The sequence below is a fragment of the Columba livia genome, chromosome 6 (assembly GCF_036013475.1).
Source record: "Columba livia isolate bColLiv1 breed racing homer chromosome 6, bColLiv1.pat.W.v2, whole genome shotgun sequence".
Lineage (NCBI taxonomy): Eukaryota > Metazoa > Chordata > Aves > Columbiformes > Columbidae > Columba > Columba livia.
Window position 1 is genome coordinate 29,253,847 of NC_088607.1, and position 23,473 is coordinate 29,277,319.

Genomic DNA, 23,473 nt, shown 5'->3' on the forward strand with positions numbered 1-23,473 from the left:
TTTTGCAAACAAGCTGTTAAAAGACAGTCACTTCCAGAAATTTGGCAAATATGACATGAAAAAAAAAATATAAAAATAAAGTGAGGATAAGGAAGAGCAGAAAGGGTGAGGCAACACTGCTCACAGTGGAAAAGAGAAGTCACAATGTACTTAACATCCAGTCACTCAGGGACTTTTTGTAGGGAATTACATTAGAAAAATAAGAGCATATCTATATAAGACAATACTCTCAACAACTTTGCAGATGACACAAAATAGAGAGGAACAGCTGCTAACACCAGAGGGTTGTGCTGCCATCCAGAGGCACCTGGGCAGGATGGAAAAATGGGTTGACAGGAACCTCATGAGGTTCATAAGGACAAATGCAAAGTCCTGCACACGAGCAGGAGCAGCCACTCAGTTACAAAACAGCTTTGCAGAAAAGGACCTGGGGGTCCTGGTAGATGCCAAGTTGAACATGAGCCAGCAACGTGCCCTTGCTGCAAAGGTGGCTGATGATGTCCTGGGCTGCATCAGGCAGGAAAGACTGAAAGAGCTGAGATGTTCAGCCTGGACAAGGCTTACAGGGATCTCACAGATGTATATAAACCTCTGAAGGGAGAATGCAAAGAAGATGGAGCCAGGTTCTGCTCACTGGTGCCCAGTGACAGAATAAGAAGCAACATGAATGAACTGAAACAAACTGAACATCAGGAAACACTTTTTTTACTGCTAGAGGTGACCAAGCACTCACACAGATGGCCTGGAGATGAGATGGAGTCTCTATCCTTGGACATACTCAGAAGCAATCCAAACAGATCAATCCCAATCCCCAGGCAAATGGGTCTTGGTTGCTTTGTTTGAGGGGGTTGTAGAAAATTGGGGGTGGACCATATGACCTCCAAACGTCGCTTGCTACCTCAAACATGCTGTGCATTTGAACGCAGACAAAACATCTTATGAATGTACAAAGCGTAGACCACAAGCACATCTAATGGAAGGACACAGCAGACATGATTTCTTCTGAAAAAAACAAATAATTGTGCCAAATTCTACCTTCGTATTCTCTGTGGTGGACTTGTGCCAATTTAATGAAGCTTGGTTACCCAAAAGAATAAAGAAACTTTTAGCTCAAGATGGGTAATTAAATTATCTTGGAGATCATCAGGCTGTTCTTGATATTGCAGCAAGGACTTCTGCCTCTCTCTACACCACTCCACATTCACAGTTTATTGTCAGATGAAGAGGCAGAAAGGGCTGGGAGATGTCAACATACAAAGTGTTTGATGATCTCTTGGTTTCTTGAATTAATATAGATGTTTAGGCCAAGACAGTTGCACAATTTCTAACGTTGTGTAACAAGATTGATAGTGGAAATGATCTAAGTTGCTTCCAGAAAGCACGCACTGACTTGAAATGACACAGTGTACTATGTTTCTGTTTTTAGCTTGGCTGGCTGGTAAATTTATACTGATGTCAGTGAAAGAGTATTTAACAGAGTTATCCTTATCAGCAACCTTATCTGAAAAATATTAGAGAAGACCAACCATATAAAACGGGGCTGAATTCCTGCCAGACTTTTGAATCAAAGCCATCAAGCTAATTGGCTTTATGCACAGAGAACTAACTACAAATTAAACACCACTTCGCTTTTGGAAAGCAATAATTTACTGCTTTCCTTTGACTGATCCCAATGTCCTATATGTACCCAGACACCTGTTTTGGCAGAGAGTGAGGGAAATGCTTGAAATATCATCTCTTTCTCTGCCCCGGTTGCCCACTTACCTATACAGGACAGCGTCACGAAACAGTCCTCAAGCTGAGGGAGGACTTCTGGTCAAAGGAGTACAATCACACACATTCACAGCTTCCACATTAGGATAGCTGGCTATAAACCAGCTTGGATCTGGAAATAGTGCAACTGCTGGGAGGCAGACTGCATTAGCTCCATCTTGGTGCTGCTCTAATGTAGTTACCTGGCAGAGTAAACATGTATTTGCTTCTCAAAAAACTGCACAGACACATACTTGAGGTTTTTGTTTTTTTGTTTTGAGTTTCTTTATCAGCCCTGAATGTTAGAGGTTATCTTCCCAGAACTGTGAGGAAAGAGATTAAAAAAAAATCCAGACCAAATGAATCAGGAGAATATCATATATACACATACAGACACACCAGATGACGTTAAGGTAAGTAGAACCATGGCAAGATTTTCAACGCCAGTGTGAAGACACTTCTAGTTAAGAATAAAGAGCAAAAACATCAGGAGAGATGCGGAAACTTCAGCTTGCACAGAAAGATGCCAGTTCTGCTAAAAATCCGCAGGACAAAAAAATGTCTAAATTCAGCCTTTCCAGCATCAGACAAAAAGGGATGGACTTTATTGTCCTTCAGAGAGTCTTTATGCTAATTTAATCCATCTAAACAGAAGATGAAGGATTATTTATCATCTCTCTTCAAACACATTTTTGTGACCATCAACACAATTTTTGATAAACACCCTTTTCAAATACAACACCACCACCACGTAGAATACCATAAGAACAGGGAAAGAAATTACTTCCCCTCAAGTCTATAACTTTTCTTATCGCGTGGCTATGTAATGGTAGGCAGACAAGGCAGGAAAATTTTAAGTCATGCGTGTGTCTCTGCATGTTCACCCATGTTGAGCAGTGACATCGATGAACCCATTTTATATGAAGGCTAGTTGTAAATCTCAGAAAAATAATTAGCTCCCATTATACCATGGAAGCATCTGCTTATGGTCCTTGTCCTCGATTTTAATAAGATTGACTTTCCCATTTTGCATGTTTTTATCCCACAGTTACATGAAAATGCATAGGACATGAGAAAAAATATTCAAAATCATTCACAAAGATAAGAGGAACTAAGAAACTCAGAAAAAGAGAGTTGGCCTAGATACAAGAGCAGCTCAGATGCATTGTGCAAAACTGTTACAGAAAAGGGAATCTTCTAGTAAATGACCAGTAGACTTAATATTAAATGATTTTTCCCTTACTTCACCAAATCATCAAGGAATAAATATGGTCATATGAAAAGGAATACACATAGGTGTTCAAAATACAAAGTTATGTCTCCTACCTCTTCAGACAGAGCTTTATCTCTGATGGAATGACGGATGGTCACCTCTGCTAACACTCTCATCACACACCACTACCACTTCCTTTTCTCTCCACTCACCCTTCATATATTTTTCATCTTTGTTTTCTTTTCTCTCTGTAAAAATGCTGCTTCACACACACCCCATAATTTTTCTCTTTCCCTTCAAGTTTTACTCATTTAATAGTTTTCAGTTTTAGTGGCTTTCCACCCTGTTTTTCCTGCCATCATAAGATATATTGCCTGGAGTGGAGAAACAATTGAGATATTTTAACAAGCTGAGCTCGTTGAACAGCTAAAGGTTATTTTCAAAAAGAAACCCATCAAATTTTAAAATATATAAAAAAAAAAAAAACCACCCAGCCAAACAACAACAACAACAAACACCACACCACACAAAAAACCCAAACCAAACAGTGTTATTAAGACTTGACTGAACCCAGAGGTTTTCAAGCAGCTGTTTCCATTTTGTTTTGGGTTTTTTGGGGGGGTGGTGTTTTTTATTTATTTTTTTTTCATTATTGTTGTTATGTTTGTTTGGGTTTTTTGTTGTTGTTGTTTTGGTGTTTGCTTTTTTTTTTCCAAACCCCCTAAACTAAAATGTTACCTTCAATTCATAAAATAATTTTCTTTCACAGCAAACTTGCTAAATACTCCCGCCAGTATCAACTCCATTTAGGGACTTTTTTTTCCTACTTTATCTTATCTGCCCTGCTCTCTTTAGAGAACCACAATGCTACTCAGACTCATGAGATCAAGGTGCCTTTCTGGCATGCTTCGCTGTGAAAAACAACTGCATCAAAGTTCGTGGATTTATACCTGTTAGCACTAAAGCAAACATGAATCTGACTTCCCTCCAGATGGCAAGCTGGCAATCCTGTGTATTTGATCAAAGAATCCTTTCTTTCATCTTGAAGTGGATGCAAGTTATAGTTCACCAAACAGGGTGCATGTATTTGCTTAAGCAATTTCTCTGAGCAGTCAGGATTTACCGGGGTTAGCTTCTCAGGTGCCTCAATCGCGTGTTTGTTTAAACAAGCTTCATGGTACCAGATCTGTACTGTTTGGTAAGTGCCTGAGAAATACATGCCGGGGTTTGGGTGCAGATCAAACATGTCCCAGGCTGACTTTATCCACCTCACTTCTGAGCTATTTGGATTGAGTTACTGTTCTGCAGCATGGATTTACTCAAAGTAAAATTAACAGCAAATAACATCTTGCTTATTGCAGTTTTCATACCATACAGAAACACCTATGGTATCCACACGTTAAACAAATGGAAACCATTCTTGTACAGAAGGCTGAGGGAAGACATGTATAAAACAAAGACTACAGATGGTCATATAAAGGTTACTGTAATCTTAAATTATATACGTATTATAAGTACTAATTGATACATTCGTGCCACCATCAGCAAATCAAGGTTATGGAGACCTGTCAAGTCCAAACTCAGTTGCAACATAAGACAAACGAAATGTGAAAATATACTGGAAACTCAGACAGGTCTTGAGCTTTCATCCCACTACGACACACAGACTCTGAAGTGCCGCAGAGGTATAAAAAACATTCTAACATAGTTACGCCCAAGTTACTTGGCCTGAATAGAAAAAATAATAAAGAAATTTTTAAAAAAATCTGTATTTCTTAGATTAGAAAAGCAGATAGATTTCAGATTATGTGAATAGCATAATTAAGCTTCCTTAGTGCTTTAGAAGTAACCAGCCACAGCAATATAATTCTAATTTAACTTCTGACTGAGGAGCAAAGTGCAGATTATTTCAAGGGCACTATAAATAGATACTTCCTAGTGTTCATCCACTTGGAAACCCTGTATGTATTTTCTGGATAATCAAGATATTTGGATTCCCTCCAACCAATTCATTAGAGTCTCAGGTCACTTAGGGTAACAAAAAAAAAAGAAAAACCAACAAACCAACGATCTATGCCCACCACCCTGAATTTGTTTTACAAGGGTAAGAACATGTGTATTTGAAATCAGAAATTTTCACAGTCTACTCTTCCAAAATGCCTATTTCAGAAAACTTCAGAATCAACATGCTATGTCCTCCCCACCACCCACCACCATAACTCCCCCGAAAATCCCCATATTCATATTTGTTACAAATTCACATGTACTAGAAATAAAAAGTCAAGTCAAATTAGGAATTGAGCAAATTCGCTAGCTTCTCTCTAAAAGCTATAAAACTGCAAAATCAAATCTACAGGTGAGTGAATGTTCTTACTTGTGATTCCACAGAGATGCATTTAGGATGGATTTAACTTGATTTGAAACTCTACAAGTAACTCAGATTTTGTTACAGTGATTAGTAACCATACAGCTCTTGCCAAAGCATGATTAGATTTTCAGATTAGACTATATATGCTTTACATCACCAGAAGGTCTCAAAGTTTTCTTCTTAAGCATGTGCAAATGTTTTCACTCTACATTACAGTCTCATTTAGACTGAAAAGATCAATAATACAAAACAAGGTGCAGACATTATATAATTGACTGGGATACATCTTGAGAGATGTTCTGGTTTGCTTGGTTGTTTGGTTTTTGTTTTTGTTTGCTTGGTTGGTTTTTGTTATTGTTGTCATTTAGAAAAAAAAACAGAAGAAGTTGTCAAACAGTTTCTTGGGATGTTTCTCAAGAACACATCACCTGTCACTGGACTCAGGTCCAGCTACTGGAAAAAAATTGAATCTTTATCCTCCTATGCTCAATCAACATCATGCTGTTCCTCTCTCATTTTTTGTTTCTTTTCTTTAAAACCGACAACATATGTTAAACATTTTTGTGATCATTTGATCATCTTGGAGCCAGGATTAGGTGATTTCCAATACGATAGGAGAATAAGGCCGCAAGATAATAAGAAGCTTAAAAAAGTGAAATACAGAAGACCTCAACACATCTGAATGTCATGGCAAGTATACATCTACCTTCTTACACTAGGCAAGATTTAATTATAGAGTTCTTTATCAGTCACACAGAACAGAAAGTTTAGGTTAAAGGAAGTCTATTAAACTGAAAGGAAATAGACACCTTTTGAGAACTTGAATCCAGCCTGAAAGAAGAGACAGATCTAACACACTTAATTGTTTCTATCCTTAAAAAGTAAGAAACTGTGATATAAAAAGAGGAAAACAGGACTCCTGTCCTCTGAATTCAATCTCGGGGGGAAACATGAGGGTATCTCATCACAGCTGTCAGTGAAAAAGCAGAGAGAAAGCCTGTAAGCCTGGTTGTACTGCTGCTGTCAACTGCAAAATATCAGCAATTTTAAATGTCTGAAGTGTGTGCTGTTTATATTTTAGTACTGCATATAGTACCTCCTAAAACCGTTTTAAAATAAGTCTTTTATCTTTATTTACTTCATCTGTAATCTGAACAATGTTCTTTGCTGTTGTATGAATAAGAATGTGATAAACAAAAAGCTATATAAAAGATAGTTTTCCATCTCTAAATTTTGTTTGCAGGAATGTAAGACAGAATTTCATGTGAGAGTCCACTGACCTAACTTACATATTAAATGAGTGAAGAGAAAGTTCCCTGAACGTGACTGTTGATGAAACGGGAATGTGCATTCATGCTTCCCTTTAAGCTTGTGGTCTGGGATCTAGCAGGACTTAGATCTGTGTTCTCTAACACCATATAACAACAAAAATGGCATTTATTACAGAGCTTATAGATAGAGTGATCTGCCTCATGAATAAAACTTATACATTATCTTCTGTCCCAAAATACATTTGTTTGCACTCATTTGGGATCCCCCAGGCCCATCTACAATGTCTCTCAGCATATCTGGTCTAAGTACTAGAGGTCTTGCTCTCATCCCGCAAGCTGCTGCAATGAAGAAAAAACGAAATATTTTGTAAGCCTACATATAATTTTTAAAAGGTATCAGAGACATAAGATGTGCAAGTCTATCACCACATACCTAAACAATGCTCCTCTCAAAACCTTTTCCCTTCATTACTCCCCTCAGAGTTACTTCCGGAGTGATCTCCTGCTTGTTATTGACACACAGCAAAAAAACAATGTGAATTTTCAGTGTTGCTCAGGATTTGGATTCAAGCTTAAGATGCAAATATTTCATGCAAGTCTTTGGGAGCTTTCTCTTCACCCCAACAACAGTTTGTTGCTGAGGCCGTTACCTACTAGAAGAGAGACCACGGCAAGAAGAAGGGGAGGCTGCTGCAGCCTGTCACCCCCGTCCCACACCGCAACGGGACTCGTATCTCCTCCCACAGTCACCTGGGATTCTAAGTTAGGAGACTTTAATTAGAGGGTATTCAGAATGAAGTAATGTATATTTCCACTATAGACTGTAGTAATAATTTGCTGACTGCATTATTACTTTTCCAAACAAACATGTGGGCCTACAGCACTGCAACACCATCTTCCATTATTTTCAGAACCATATTCAAACTCCTTATGGTCCTTATTGTTTTTTGACTCTTCTGGTGAAAAGCACTTAGGTGGCTTTGTCGTAATTTCTAATGCAGCCCTTCTTACCTGCCACATAGTGTAAATTACTGCTGGTGGGATGCTGTGGGTACTGCAGGTGGGTCTGTTACAGCCATATGGGCCTGCAAAGTCTCAAAGGCCAGAGTAAGCATTTCCTTTTGCTGCCCCAGAGAAGGAAGAGAAAAACAAAACAAAACCAAAATAAAACCCCCAAAAAAAACAACAACAAAAAAAGGGAAAACAAACAACAAAAACTAAATAAACGGGGGGGGGAGGAAAAGCAAACAACAAAACAAAACCAAAAAAACCACACCACACAGCCACCACCACAAAACACAAAGAACAAGCCTCTCAAATCACACATCTACTGTTTATAGAGGCCCCTTTATAATAATATATAAGCACCAAAAATCCAGAATGCATGAGGATAGAAAAGAAAGCCATGTTACCACTGCCATAAAGGAAAGAGAGCAACTTGTGTTTGGCAGTGGATTTCAGTAAGTTAAAACACTAACATTATGTGTATCAGAAAACACATTGAAAAGAGCATAGCAACTGCCTGATCCTTTTCCTTAAAAGAGCAGAAAAGAGAGAGGCCCCTTTCAGGCCATAAAGATAAGAACAGTACTACAAAAAGCTTTAGTTAACACACAGTGCATCCAATAGATACACGGAAGAAGACAATTCCAACTTAAAAAGCCAAGCAACTTTATCTCTTCCTATTAATGAACCTGATCCAGCCTAAAGCAGATTATCTGGTTTGATGCTAAGAACTTTAAAATATTGATTGTGAAATCTGAACTGTAACATATTTCTAACATGTCTGCTCATGCTGTCAATCCAGGTCACTTTCTAATAGACTAAATCAACAGAACATTTGTTTTTTGTTTTAAACTGTATTGAAAGATTCTGTTTTTCATCCTTTAAACTGCCAGATAGGTAGATCAAGTTACAGTTGTCACTCATTGGAAAAATCCACTCCTTACAGATGACAGCCACAATAAAAAACCCTTCACATGTACTGATGAACAAATAGGAGTGCAAATAAACTGCAGTTCCAGGCAATTTAAGTCTTTGAGACCCATTCAGGAAAGAATCATCTGTGTGACATCAAATAAGCGTTTTTTGTTAGTTCGGTCTTTTGTATCACTCACAACACAAAAAGAGGTCATCTATCCACCTCCGAGAAGATTTTTCTTGTTTCTGACTAGCACATCTTGTCTTGCATGCTGTAGCACTTGAGGCAAGCAGTGCTACAGATGGTGCTTCACTTATTTTTATGTTGCTTATTCTCTCACCCACACATGTATTGGCCCACCTACCTGAGCCCCGGATGGAGAGTCATCTGGGACTGGAATTTTGTGGGTTTTTTCCTGCACATTTGTGAACAGCTCAAAAGGGCAGGGCACCTGCTCCCCAGCTAGTTAACGGTTGTTTTCTGCTAACAGTAGTAATATGGAATACACAGAAAAGCTGAAAAGCAAAACAAAACAAAACAAAAAAACCCCACCAAACAAAAGAAAAAAACATAGCCATCTCTTCTGTTCTTTTGGGATAGACCTTCAGTCCCTTGAGAAATTACAATTTTAGATTAAATAGGATAGGAATTTGTAATCATGAATCATCACTGAGATTTCTGACATTTTGACACGAACCAAGATTTGCCTTGCCATTGCTGGCAAGCTTAAGTTTGTACCACAGTGTTTCACATAATGCAAGTAACTAAAAAGAGCAAAGAGCTTTTTTTGAAATGGAGTAAGAAAAGAGAAATGGTTTGTCACGTTCACAGTTTTTTATGATCACTTTCCTGTGTTAAATGGACACTGTTAATTGACAGAAATAAAACAAAAGAAAGATCAAATTTGTCTTTGGGAAAAATTAGTGCCTTGGAGAAACTGGACATTGCTGATCCAAGCCAGCAGGGTACTTTCAGCTCACTGATGGGGGCACTACCATCACTTGTTGCTCTGTGTTCAGGCACCAGTGAAGCTAGTTTCTGTGCTTGACTCCAGTTGAGAATCCAGTCTTACACACACTGCAGCTAAAATATCTGTGATTTTAAACATGCAACATGCTGACAATAGCACATATAACCTCAATCTCATAAAATAAAACAGGCAAATACCAACTAGACTCCAAAATTTCTGTTTTGCCTTTCATCTCATTTATTCAGGTAATGGCAAAGGACTACAAAATAAGATTGCTTAACCAAAACAACAGTATTTTTGTAGTTTGTTAAATACAAGCAAAAGCAGCTATTAGCTCCACAGGACAATGTGGAAAACATTGGGCTCAAAACATTGAGAGGCTGAATCAGTCCTCAATTTCCATAACTTCATTTAATATGAAAGAACAAGATGGACTCAACTACAACATGTTATTTTTCCTCTAAGTTCCTGATCTTTTTCTAACCTTACTTACATTTACTTTTAAACAAGTATTTATTGGCTTTTATCACTTGAACTAAATATTAACTAAATTTTAAAAGTCCGGGCCCTACCTGGAAAATGATCAGAAAGTGACAGAAATCTGGCCCTACATATCCATCAGATATTACTTTTGAAGAAACGACGGTGATATTGTTACCAGATGGGAGTCCTGCTCTATTTACTGTTGTATTTTCACATGGAAGAGGCTCTCTGTTTTCAGTGATATGACCCACACCTCAAATATTAATACCTCACTGCTGCTTCTGTTCAAGCAACCACACAGATAATTCACATTCAGAGATTGAGTGGGACTGAAAACGTGAAGACACAGCATTGGGCTGACATGCAAGATACTGGCCTGATATGACCTTTCTTCCTCCTTTGAAGTACTGCTACCATTTCTCACACTTAATACTCTCTTATACCATCGCTTATAAACATGAGCAGAGAGTGTGAATACTCAAAATCTGGATGGAAAGGGAAGAAGGAGGGATTCTGCTGCAAAACACAGGGGAAGACCCATGGAAGGAAATTGGCAGATACCAAAAAGAATGAAAGGTAGAGCTCCACAAAGTCCTATGGAGGGAAGCTTGCCTCAGAATTTCTTTTTCTTTCTGGGATGCTTAGGGATCTACAAGATAAACTTGCCCTATCTCACACATATCTGATGCTAATACTGTAGCTCTGTAAAAGCATCTTCAAGATAAAAAACAGAAGTTATAGGAATGGAAGTATATCACATTAGTGACTCAGCACTTAAAGAAATAAACAGAAGCTTCTGCCCTTGCTTTGTCATAGAAAAAAAAAATAAAAAGGTGCTTCTGACCACCTTTACTATTCTTTTTCTAACGCTAACTAGAAAGCCATAAAATCCATAATGCCCTTGAAGCTGACCTCCTTCATCACATCGAACTTGAAAGCCAAATGCCATAGAGACACTATAAAATACAAATCAGAGGTTTAGCTTTCCTCACTCAAGTGGACACCAAAATAATAACATTGCTGATTCTAAACAATAACTAAAGCGAACATTTAAAAAATACTTGGCAATACCTGAAAGAAATCAAAAGCAGCTATAGGATCTCCGCATTGAGTCAAGAAAACAGAAAAAAACAGATGCTGCAACAGAAAGAATATGTCGGGCTTAGGAAATGAGACACAGCAGGGATCACAACATTTAAATCGGTCACTACTTCTTTCCTGTTTCGTTTAAATAGCATTCTGATATTTGCAATCTGCTTCTCTTTGCCTGTCACAAAGTCATGACATAATTTTATCTTCTTAATTAGTACCTTTAAATTAATTTATGGAGGAAAGCTATATCAGCAACAACCCAGCTGCTAACACCAGAGTCCTCAAAGATAGTATTCAGAAGGAACACAGCTCTGACTTGCTTATTTGTTTGTCTTTGCCAACAGGAGTCTAGCACTAGTAGCTCTCAATCCTGTTTTCCTTTTCTCAAGTGAAGAAGTATATGAAAAGCAAGGAGACTGGACAGAAATGGAGTCTCAGTAGAGAACATGGAAGAAATGAGTGAGTAGAAACTAACCGAATGGTACAAGTTTACTTATTTCAGTGGTTCTCTCCATCAGTCTAGTCCTCTCCTCCCATGCAGCATGAATGCAGTTTCCCCACGTTACTTCTTTGCACATAGCTGGTACCTCCTGTCACAAGTTTAGTAAAATATGGCCTCTAAGTTACTATACCAAGTCATTTTATGTCTGTTAGAGAGGCATCATCTTCCAGTGGTAGATACATGCCTACCACACAAGAACATGGAAAATGAAAGCAAGCAGTAGGCTCTGATCAAAGAGAAGAGGAAAAAAACATCCCCAGAAGAAGAGCCCAATTAGTAATTTTTTTCCCCTTTCTGATTAACCTAAGGAAAGACAATCAAACATCAAGAGTACAAAGAATAATTAAACTCACTGGAATACCTATGTACTAAAGAAGCATTTAGATCTGTCAACAGAAGATTACAACCAATTAGATTTGCAAAAATAGGTTTGAACTGCAACCCTTTTCCCCTTGAGTAACAGTGCAGTATACTTGTTGTAGGCTTTTGGTATATATAGGTACATGGAATACGCTATCTTTCTCAACATATAATTAAATTAGCTGAAATACATTACAGGCTTTAGGTCTCAATAAAATAAAATCAAAACTAAACCCATTCTTTGTGTTTCTTTCTTCCTATCATCATCTGAGGGGCTTTCTCTTCTGAGCATCTGGAAGCCATCATATCAAGCTCCGGATATTAAATGTACATGAAGGTCTCTGCAGACCTAATGAGTTACAATGGAGGTCACATTCTCCGCTGCCCAAATGTAGCTTGAACAATTCCTTGCAACAAGAATTGTGAGACACCTGTGTATAAACACTTCTGACAGTAAAAATTACAGTAAATTTTGCTATTCATTTGCTACAGCAGAAAGATCCAGAATGGCAATGTTGTGGAGTTTTCTTTATCATTGTTAGTATCAGTAACATTTTCATATTTATATTTTCCTGACCAAGTTTCATACAGTTTCATAGTAAAAACATATGATCTGATATACGAAATATGTTCTGAGAGCTTGGAAAGGATTCAAATAGCTTCCAGGTTGTACTTCAGAAACTTAAGATAACAACAGGTTTCTCTAAATCAACCATAAACAGTGCATTGCTCCTACAGTAACTTTTGTTCGTCTGCTACAACAGTGAAAATAAGATCATTCCTCATATTTCAGCGAAAAGAAGAAAACATATCCAAATATTGTTAGAGGAAATAAAACATTTCACATATGGATAAATGCTAGCTCGCTAGCATGGCAGGAAGATAAGCTGAACAGGATCATTTCTGCCAAAACCATTAACAAATTGGCTGCAAGTCCTAAATTCTTAGGTTTTATGGTTTGGGATTTTTTTTCTCCTCTGCTTTGTTTTGATTTGAGGTTTCTTTGAGGGGAGGAGAGAGATACTGGGTAGGGGGAGGATCAGGGAGTTACATTAATCCACACATAGCTTGTATGTTAAGTCATTTCTTCTGGATATTTTGCTACTTAAGTACATCTGGCTTTGTTTAATGTCAGTTTTTTAACTGAATCACATTTTTATTACAGTAATCTACAATACTCTAATGAAAAACTTGAAGAAAGCAGAGACTAAACACATTTCATCCATTTCTGCCTGTTCCATACTGTTGCCACAGTCACCGATTGTGTAAACATATTATTGCCTCATAGCACTTTCCTGGAAACTGAAAAGCCAGAAATACACTATATTGTAAACATGGATGCATGCACATAGACACACACAGAGTACATTTTTACAACACCCATCTCTTTCAGTTTTAGAGCAACTCCCCTATTTTGTTGCTGTTTATAGATTGTTTTCTGCATTCTCCACAACATGACATCGTTTGCCATTATGTATCTCCCCTACTGGCAAGCAGCCAGCACAGATTGTTTCAAACCCCCTTCCTCCATTTCACTGCAAATTCACAGTTTCAAGCCCTTCCTTGAAACTCTTAATCCTCCTTCTTTTGTCAAGTGAACACCAGGGAGGAATCTGAAGCCATGACAACAGTTTGCTTCCTGAAGACCCTGCTCTGGGCCACTTTGGAGCCATCCTGATTGCCAAACAGTTCTACACTCTCAGTAGCACAGCTTCTGAACTTTGTGAGGCATTGGAGTTTTTGAAAGATTCACCTGTGCTTCCAGTTTGGGCAAGAGAAATTGCTATTTCTCACAATTTTAATTTTGGGGATATGGAGACAGTGCAGACATATCTGTTCAATAGCATTTCAATTCTTATGGTTTGTCAGTTTTCAAACAGTCCAAATCCAAGATAGTGAGTCAGATTTAAACAGAAAACCAGTGATCCATTAATGCAGGTAAACAACAGCTTAAAAACAAAACAAAGAAAAATGGCAAAAGCTGTTAACTAAGAAGTGCAACTATCACAGCAGGCGCTAATTTCAGTTGCAATACTTTGCGCTGTGACAGTAATACAGAATAGCACACATTAATAGATGTTGAGAAAATCTTGGCTACACAAGATGCAAATTCAACTTGTATAATTTACCAACACATGGTTCCTCTTGCCCTTTCTGAAAGTATCGCCTAAGTACAAACCCAGAGTAGTGACAGAGTGTAAAAAGTTTAGAATACGCCAAAATACGTGCATCGTCATTAACGTAGGTAAGAACTTTTATCTTCTAAAAGAAATCTTTGTCTAGAACTTTGAATATTTAGGATAGTAGATGTTTGATTTCTCTTTTTTCCCCCATTGGCTGGAATGCAGCACTATGGACAAGATGTTGGGATTCTTTTGGTGAGAGCATTTCTTTTTTTAAACCAGTTAGACTCCAAATATGAAGTTTTGTTTAGAAGCATGGCATCAACAACTAGAAGATCCTGCACCTAAATATGATATTTGAGATACAGAGTTAACAAGCCAACATGTAGAGCCCCTATCAAGCAGTGTGAGCGTTCCTTTTGAAAGCCATGAAAAAACAAACACTCCCCTAGCTGCAAAGACAGGCAAAAGGCTTGGTATCCCAGGACTAATGACGTGCCATTTAAAAACAAACAGAAGTGGGAAGGCAGTTCGGTTTTTCAGAGCCTGACTCCTGGCAGCGTGAGCTCGGCGTGCACAGGCTGTTCTGCAAACTCCGCTGGCTGCTGGGATTGTTTGTTCTCTCTGCGTGAGCCGCGCTGAAACCAGCACTCGAGAAACAGAAGGTACAGGGAGTTGGTCGGGGAGAGAGCAAAATCAGGATATGTAAACAAACTAATTAGATCAGTGCAAACAGCAATAGCACACTGTGTTACAAGAAGCTTGTAACCCACTTTGTACATTCAGGCTGCCCTTGTAAGATCACCCGCCTGCTCCTCCTCACAGGGGCTTCTGGCTCCTCAGGAGCACAAGTAGATGAAATATTTAGATTACAGAAAACTCCTCCATAAATCTTGTAAGTTGAAAAACCCAACATTGAAAGTTGCCTGTCACATTATATGATTGCAAGTGCATTCTGCAGATTTCTCAGTGCTTAGCAAGCAAATATTATGACATATTTTATATTTGTGCATGTGAAAAAGATGGTGTTCCTTCACATACCTGCTCCTTTTCCCCAAACTGGGAGGCATATGATAAGGGTTTTGGTTGACATGCAAGATAACAGTAAAATTTCTGTTTATCTAAGTTACCTCTCTCAGGGAAGGCAACAATCAGAGAGCTAATATTTCATTACAACCTCTCCTGTCTGAGCTGCTCAGCCGGCAAAGATTTCACAGATTACTTTATGAAAAGTAGAAGACTGGAGAAAACCTGCCAAAATTCAGCCTAATTACAGAAGGAATAGTATATCCCTCAGGAAAACACCTTGCTCTTTAAAAAGAAAAAAATTACAAAAAAAACACCATACAACAAGACAACACCAAACCAACCAACGGGAGCTGTAGTTTTTCGTATAAATGTGACTTAACTACACAAACTTCGGTTGTGCCATTTTCCTGGGCATGCCCATCTGAAAGTAGCAAGATCACACCGTAAAACAGTAAGTACATTTTTTTTCTGCATATTTTACCAGTGGGACATATGACACAATGAAGTAACGAGCAGAGCTCGTGGGTCTAACAGCAGCCAAAGGGCTTCTCTTGTCCTTTCCTGAGCCCATTCCACCCTTCAGATCAACATCTGTAGGGAACATAAGGACACAGAAATGAAAGGCACAACAACATCTACTGTTTCTAGTTAACAGCGATTTTGTTTTCTTGAGAATAGGTACATCTACAGGCACAGCGCAGTAAAATTTCATTTCACCGTGGGGAATCCGATGTTTACTTATATCCCATTGCAAGTTCTTTATTATTAGAAGAATAATATTTTCAGAGTTGTTCATGTAGTATATCATCAAGCTTGCTCAAACAGTTCAACCTACAATCCTTTACTGATTTTAAATTTAGTCTAAAGTAAACCCCACATACAGATACACTCACTTTCACTCTTGTTTAAAACAATACAAAAACAAAAACATACATACACGCAAAAAAGATGAGCTACTCTGTCTGAAATACCTAGCAGTCAGAAACTTATTAGAAAATATTAGTTAACATCTAAAACGTAGCTGATTATTTACAGTTTGTGGCCTCTGTTCTGGCTTAAGCCAACTTCTTCACAGAAACAACTGAACAACTGTGGCTGTGTTTCTTTCTCTTCTTTTATTCATAAAAAAAAATGTGGCTAAGTTGTCAATTTTAAGTGACCTGAACTTATTTACATGCACACAGCAGAGAAGAGGGTGTTTATAATAGCTCAATACAGGCAGCCCCATGAAGCAAGCCAAGCATTCCTGCTGGTCTTACATATAATCAATGAGCCTGCAGTGCATTCACTGATGAATTGGACAATGAGACTGAGGGTCTGAGTCATATCCAATCAACTCCATTTCCAGCAGCCTGTCAGGGATGACGGCAGATCTATTTTGCAGTGCTGTACACACACCAGCCCATTTGGGAGGGTGTATTTTTATGTCTGTGTGTATAAATATGTGTACATATGTAAGAGGGTGTGAGTATATATAAAAGTAAATAAACTGACAGATTTTTGCAGGAGTATGTTTGAATGCAGTTCCTTGTTTGTCTTTCCTTAGCAACTGTAGTAACTACAGTACTGGCCATCCAGAAGATTTTTTTTCATGACAACAAGAAAACTGAAGTAGAGAGAAGATGTGGTCATTCAGACTGAAAATAAAAACATTACAAAAAGATGCTAGAGGCTTGGCTAAAGAAATGTGTCTCAGGGGCAGACCTCTAAATGGTCTATTAGATAGGATGAGAGAGTAAATCTAATTCGCCAAAATGCCCACATGCTCCTCAAGGTTTCATGCTGTCAATATTCTGTGTTAGCTTGTGGTCTTGATAGAGTTCACATAGTAATGAGCATTAAAACCTGGGAAGGATTTGGCTATTCTGTAACTGGTCATCCTTTGTCTCGTTAATGAACAGTAATACAGAGTGTCCTACACACACTGTCTGAATAAACAGACCTTCAGGTGGCAGAACTGTGGTAACTGACCCCTGCAAAGACAGGAAATATCTGCTTCCTAGATGGGCTGTGCTGGAAAAAAAAAAAAAAAAAAAAAAGGATAAAAGTAGTCCAATTTAAACACCACTTTTTGCCTTTCAAAGTTCTAAATAAGGTTTAATCTGGAAAATGGACAGTGATATGGAAGGATGTAGGCTACATTGTAATAAACAAGTATTCAGAGAAGTAGCCCTGAGGTTTTCATTCCATAAACTTGGGAATTTTCCTTTTTTGCTTAATATTTCTTAAACTTCAGTTTAAGAAATGTTTTAATTCCTTAGGTTTAAGCCTTTGCCAAATCCAGGTCTCTGACCTTTCTGCAGTCCTGTTTATCAGACTTCAGTATTCTGATTTCACACTGTTTTAGGCAGCTTCCACCTCAACAGAGTACTTGGAGAAATATTTAAGACAAGTGTAAGCAATCACTTCTGGTAGAACAAAAATAAAGGCAAAACAAAAGAATCAATTAATATAGGGAGTACACAGATGATACAGAAGCAAGATACACCCAGCCCTGCCTCTTGTTTCTGAAGCAGTCCCGACACAAGTTTGGTTGTTTCCTCTTGGGACAGGTAAGCTTGTGCTTTTGTGGGCTGGACTAACAGCACATCAGTGCCAAAGTGGGAAACAAACTCTCCCGGGTGCACATTTTTACTGCTTCAGTTCTACCTGCTCTGATGCACATGAGATTCCCCTGTGAATTTATATAACCTATTAATCGAGCAACTAACTAACCCAAGGCCAAAAGAGTAGGTTCCACAGCCAATGGAGGAGCACCACCAGAAGCAGAGGATGTACATAGTCATCAACTCGCATACTCACTGAGTTGTTTGGTCATTAAAGCCTGCTGTCCATAAACCTGCTTCGTCTTATTTCCTGAGGCAACTCTGGAGAAAGGAGAGAATCTGGACAATAGAAGTGCTAGCCTGCAAGTTATCAGAAGAAGATTCCTATTATTACTATTATTTGGCCTGGATGCAAGTGATGGGCATGGGGCAAACTGAGTGGTTTTACTCCATCCCAGAGGGAAATGATAGTCCTGAGAAAAAACTCTTTGAGCAATAGGAGAAAAAACAAAACATCTCTACCTGGACAAGTCTGGTCTCTATTGGACTGGCCATTCTCATGTCAGAAACCCAGGAACTGGGTACATATTGAGTTCCCAGGTGGTCCAATGACTTAGAGCAGTGAAGGTCCAATCCTCAATAGTAAAAGACAGGGAAGTAAGGTATGGGGTGTTAAGGCAAAACTAAGAACCTGAATACTACAAAATTACACATTAATTGTCCAAAGCGCTTCCAATAGCTAGTGCAAATGGCTGATTTTGGACAACCATTACAGAGAACTATAATATCATTAAAAGTGCATAGCTCTGGGCAAACCGACAGAGTCACACTGGTTTTTATGAACATGTTGAGTACCTGACATTACTTGACAATGAACTTAAAATTTAAAACAAAAGTCTGGGCTAGACAAACTCCTTGAGGCTTTGTATTTTTTAAATCAAGCCTTTTTTATTTTTTTCAGTAAAGATAGGAGTCAACTTGATGTAAAATCTAAGAGCAGTGGTAATATTACTACACTGAGATAGTTATGGTATGAAATAAAAGTCACCTCTACCTCTGATGCTTCTGTAGGACTGAGTCTGCACAGAGCCTGCACCAAATGCTGTTTAAGCTGGGAAGAGCCATGGACGCTTCATCAGCGTGCTGTACTAGAGGATCAGAAATATGGTCATTTCAGCCCTGCTTAACTTGTTTTGAAACAAGCAGTGCACTTATCTGTATTCTCTTTGTTAGATTTCAATCATGTAAAATCCTTTTGCTTTAAATTTGTTGAAGCTAGCACAGACTTTTCAGATTCCACTGGAGTAGATTGAGTTTACTACTGTATCAGAAAACCAAGGTTCTGCATGCTGAAGAATATGTAAGAGCAAGGTAGTCCCTTATGAACAAAACAGTATTTCCAAGCACAAAATTATAACCTTTAAATAGTAGGCGGCTTTTACTCATGGAAGGCGCCTTTTACTCAATTCTGTCTTGTACTAAAATCAGCACAAGTTTAAATTTAAATTTTGGTGGTATTACCAAAGCCAATACTATATTGTTAAAACAGTGTGCTTTTCAATGCCTTCTTATATCCAAATACAGTGCAGCATATCCTCTTTCTGGGAAACCTGCAAAGGAGCCCTTGAATGTAAAATCATTCACTGTGCTTGCAGTTAGGAACGGCTCAGCAACAAAGCGGATACAGATTTTCCAGGGAGATACCAGAACAGTAGATCACACTTTTGAAATTTCAAAGCGACTAAGCAAGAAGCAAGGGCCATGAAAGGACAACTAAATAAGTAGGCAGTTAACATACATGTCTGGTTGAGCCACAAGGAGAAGAGAAGTAGGTCAGACAAACTGTATAAAGGTGCCAGCAAGGAACTATTTAGAAGTTACTTGATGCAGTGAATAAGGTATGGATTTGAGCTTGAAAGGCTTATTTCAAACAAAACTTTAGGGTATGTGCAATAAGCATGAGGTTCTAATGTTGGAGCCTATTCGAAGGGCGTTTGAAAACATCTGATATTCATATTTCAGTTGTCAGGAAGGCTCTGAAGCTTTGATCCTGCACTTTTATCTTTACCTGGTTTTCTCAGAGTTTCTAAGAGCACTCATTTTGCTAGTATACAGTCCCTTGCTTTCTTTTTTCACTAGGTAGCTGACACATGCCCTTGGACTGAACCATTTTCTATTATTGGTTCAATAGGGTTTGGGGGATTTATTTTTTGGCACAAAGCACTGGCTGTTATGTCTGTTCATTGGTATGCAGATTACCCAAGCCTCATATATCCTCCTTCCCACCTCCCCCACCCCTTTTTTTTAATCCCCATTTTGGATTGTGTCACAGTTCAGCTGATGCAGGTATTGCAAATTTGCTTCAGAATCATTAACGAATGTGCGAAGCCAAATTATCCCCGGTATATTAGCAGTGAAACCAATGTTCAAATAATTGAAATTGCACATAACTAGCCCTGAATTCTCAGTGTTCATAAATACTTGGAACATTGTTTATTCATTTGTTAATCTATGCGTCTAACTAGATTCTCTAGCCCCTATACCCATGGCTTGTTGGGGAATCGCTAGTTACGTAGCTAAACACCAAAATCTGCCATCTTTTCCACTATATTTAAAATACCATATTCCACTTCTTATCCTGAGTGATACATTGGAACTAAAACCTGCCTTAAGAATTTTCATTTTGGAGCATTTTCCTTCCCACATTTTCACCTTCATTAAGTACAGCCGAGGAAAGAGATACATTTGATTTTTTCAGGTTTAAGAACAAACAGAAAATCAGAGTCAAATGGATGCTTCAGATTCTAGGAGAAAATAAACAAAAAACTCCACACCTTAAAAGTTTTCTGAGTTCTTCATTAACTTTATACATGTGGATGGTTTTTTTGTTTGTATTTAAGCAGGAAGACCTTTTTGTGATAGCTGAATTACTTGTAATACTGCCTCACATCACAATATTTTTGTTTACATGTATAACAGAAGCTCATTACACATTTTAACTATTTTCCAGGCCTCATTTATTATTTTCTTGCCCCAATCACAATGTTGTACAAGTATAAAGCAGTGATTCACGGTTTCCAGAGATTAAAATTTCTTTAGTAATTTCTCAGTTCCTCATAGCATACTACATGTGGTTTGTTTAAGTCCAGATACTGCGTCTACCACCTTTGCAAGACAACAATCCTGGGCTCATTTCATCAAGCCTGCAACAGGCTGGATGCTAAAATGCATTTGTTTACATGAACCTTTCCAAACAGCAAAGGCTCTACTGCCTTACTCCTCAGCTCTTTCACTATGGTGCAGATAACTCTGTAGCAATCTCATTTCTACCACAGGAGGCAAGACAAGGGGCATTCTGTCCCTGTGAGAAGAATTACGGATGCAGTAATATCTGTGGCACCATGAAGATCAGCTGCAGAAGAAGAAAACCTGAGTGCTGAAAAAGTTACTACCCCAGAGCTGGCTGCCAGGGAAGTGTAAGTCACCAGACAAACAAGATTTCTTGAATAGCAGTCTGGTGTTAGCATTGTGAATAGTTTATTTCTACATGTTTCAAGTATCCCTTCTTTATGACAGGAAGACGCATGAAAAGAAAACAAGTTCCTAAAAAGAGATGCAGGAGTTGTTATTAAAAATTCTGGCAGACAAGCCTGGTGTCCACGTGAAAAAAATAGAGTGCCTCCGCCAATAACAGGAATGACTCCACAATCTTCATACTAGAACAGATTCCAGGGGTCACTGGTGTTAAGAAGCTATGGAAACTGTCATACAAGAAACTAATCCAATAGTAAATGATAGACATTTGATTTAACTACTCCATCTACTGGCAAATAACTACAGCCAGGGTGTAGAGATAGCCGTGTTGCTTATATGAAGCTTTGTCTACAGAAAAGACTCTAAGAAGCATTTTTCTGTTCCTTGAAAAAGTAATAAATGCTTTCTCATTAGCATCATTCCTTTCCACGGTTTCCACACACTGCAGTTTATATTAGTATCGTGTCCCATTTAAATGGCACAGTTCCAAGCTGAGTTCTACCTGAAGGGCACTAATATTTTTTTCAGTATAGTTCATAAACAAGTGAGTTTTGTTTGATCTCTACCATTATCTACTTAACTTTTATCTGTAGTCCATCCTTTTCATTAATACTTCAATTGTCTGCAAACACATCAAGCCAGATTGGCAGACGGCAGATTACACAAGACCCCACCTAAACACTCTTTGTCAGAGACATGCAGGAACTTTAATCACAATGGCTTCACAAAGTATAGATTTTCTTTTAATTTCTCTTACAGGTAGTACACAGTAGCAGAGCTCTGAGAAAATACGTATTGAAGACCTGAGATGCACAAGACACAACAGGAACACAGTAACCAGAAACACGACTGCCAGCCTTTCATTCAAATTACAGTCTGCTGATAATTCTCTCTCCAAGAGATGTGGCATCATCTCTGTCAATCTCATCTTACCAACCCTGAACATCAGGGCATATGTAATTTTGTAGGCAGTGTTTGCACTCTGATAACATTCTGCTGGACTTCAATATTTTAACATAGTGCCTACTATAATATCAGTCTACAATGTCACGTGAAATTAATAAAGTGATCTATTTAATCCTTTCTGCTTTTAATTTCTAAGAGTACTTCATTTCTTAAGAGTACACCATTTCTTAATTTTTCTAATATGCATTTGACACAATAACACAGGCACTCTCCTTCACCCTGGGGTGGGTGGGTGCTGGTAAAATTCTTGGACTAGACCAAACCCTCTACCACACCTCTCTCTGGCCTCCCAGGACAGAATTGCTGGGGTGCAGAGCCCACAAAACATGCTGCCGTGCTCCTCTCAGCAGAGCCAAAAAAGGTTTGTTAAAGCCAGGGTAGATGTTTGTGGGAGGAGAGGGGAAGAGACAGCCAAAGCACCCTGGGCTGTGTAGGTCATTGGTGGTGAAGGAACACATAACCAGCCCCAAGACAACTGCTGGAAGTGCGGAGCAGACAGTGTAATAGGCTTCTACTTGTTCTGGGAGCATTTCAGCATTCACAGAAGCGTGGCATCGAAGTATGAACAAAGCCAATACAACAGGCTTTTATCTTCTGTACCGTCTTTGAAGACAGAACTATAAGTCCTAAAGATGCAACTTAGAAGGCAGAATTAGACCTTATAAACACAAAATACACTTCTACATCCACACACCACCTACACCTTTTCTTGTAGATTTTGTCCAAGAAACCAATGTTCCTAATCAAAACACTTTTTTTTTTTTATCTCATTCACTGTCCACCCAGAATAGCAATTTTCCTTAATTTTGTTTACAATGCATAAATACTTCCTCTATAAGATTGTGGCAATTTGGAACATACCCACTTTTACCTTCAAAAGTGCAGCAGTGATAGGTTAGAGCAAGAAACACCAAATCAGTTATGTAGTTTATTCCATAGCTATCCTTCTCAACACAGCCAAAAAACACCGGTACATAAGAATCAGCCAGTACTAAGAGCAGGAAAAGTAGTCTGAGTGATTCCCTAAATACTTTCAATTTAAGTAAAGGTGATGGTTTTCATGAGAACTGTTGGACAAAAGTAAACTTCAACAATGGTCTCCACTCATGCTTCAGATAAACTTGTTAATTATTCCTTCATCACCGCTTATAAGTTTTCAGTTCAACATCTTTTGTGTGATGATTCTGGAAGGCTCATTATGCATAACAAATCTCTAGTTTTACTTTACACCTACAAGGTGCAAGAGAAACTCTGAAATACGTTTGGTTGTGATGGTAACTACCGGTGTGTTTTTACGTAATGAAAGGTTTCACAATAGAAATCAGGATTTTTGTCAGTCAAAA

The 23,473-nt window shown here is 38.4% G+C and overlaps 1 long non-coding RNA gene across 2 annotated transcripts; it reads left to right on the top strand.

Annotated features, from left to right (window-relative positions):
• Window positions 1–14,480: 14,480 nt before the first annotated feature.
• LOC110365538 (uncharacterized) lies at window positions 14,481–22,694 on the top strand. Of its 2 annotated transcripts, none has more exons than XR_002425088.2 (3): window positions 14,481–15,535; window positions 20,966–21,106; window positions 21,924–22,694. It is a non-coding gene; the product is annotated as an uncharacterized LOC110365538 (long non-coding RNA). The 2 variants fall into 2 exon arrangements; XR_002425087.2 differs by having other exon boundaries at window positions 14,491–14,720; window positions 21,924–22,267.
• The last annotated feature ends 779 nt before the right edge of the window (window positions 22,695–23,473 follow it).